The following is a 963-nucleotide window of genomic DNA, read 5'->3' as shown; positions in this document are numbered from 1 at the left end:
TTTCTTTAGGAAACAGGACCTATAAATATAAATGAATTGTTTCTCTTTGTAGAACAACAGATACTGAAGAGCTAAAGAAATTGGTGAACCTGTCTAATATCGTATAGGCCCCCCGAGAGCACGCAGAAATGCCGCAAAACGACGTGGCATGGACTCGAGTAATATCTGAAGTACTTGTAGTGCTGGAGAGAACCGACGCCATGAATACTGCAGGGCTATCCATAAATCTGCAAGAGTATGAGGGGTCGAGATCTCTTCTGAACAGCACGTTGCAAGGCATCCCAGATATGCTCAATAATGTCCATGTCTGGGCAGTTTGGTGGCCAGCGGAAGTGTTTAAACTCAGAAGAGTGTTCCTTTCGAAAGGCAAAGGTCCCGAGTTCGAGTCTCGGTCCTGCACACAGTTTTAATCTGCCAGGAAATTTCATATTAGCGCACACTCCGCTGCAGAGTGAAAATCTCATTCTGGAAACATCCCCCAGGCTGTGGCTAAGCCATGTCTCCGCAATATCCTTTCTTTTAGGAGTGCTAGTTCTGCAAGGTTCGCAGGAGAGCTTCTGTTAAGTTTGGAAGGTAGGAGACGAGGTACTGGCAGAAGTAAAGCTGTGAGGACGGGGCGTGAGTCGTGCTTGGGTAGCTCAGTTGGTAGAGCGCTTGCCCGCGAAAGGCAAAGGTCCCGAGTTCGAGCCTCGGTCCAGCACACAGTTTTAATCTGCCAGGAAGTTTCAAAACTTTTGTGTATATAGACTGAAGTGGCGGGAGAAAATTTGGTTAAGCCGGGAATCGAAGTCGGGTCTCCTGTTTACTACGCAGGTGCGTTAGCCACTAAGCTACCTTGGCACAGCGGTTCCACAATTGCATGCATTACCCTGGTATGCCTCCCTCGTCGATCCAAATTCTCACTGCCACCCCAGTCTACCATAATTTCCCCCTTACACAAGATCAGAATTGGTGAGGCTCTCC

The 963-nt window shown here is 48.2% G+C and overlaps 1 non-coding gene across 1 annotated transcript; it reads left to right on the top strand.

The window, feature by feature from the left end:
• The first annotated feature begins 626 nt into the window (after nt 1–626).
• Nucleotides 627–701, top strand: Trnas-cga. The gene has a single exon. It is a non-coding gene; the product is annotated as a tRNA-Ser (tRNA).
• Nucleotides 702–963: the final 262 nt, after the last annotated feature.

The sequence above is a fragment of the Schistocerca piceifrons genome, chromosome 8 (genome assembly GCF_021461385.2).
Source record: "Schistocerca piceifrons isolate TAMUIC-IGC-003096 chromosome 8, iqSchPice1.1, whole genome shotgun sequence".
NCBI classification, from domain to species: domain Eukaryota; kingdom Metazoa; phylum Arthropoda; class Insecta; order Orthoptera; family Acrididae; genus Schistocerca; species Schistocerca piceifrons.
The sequence above is the reverse complement of the archived record's forward strand: the minus strand, read 5'-3'. Positions and strand labels throughout refer to the sequence as shown.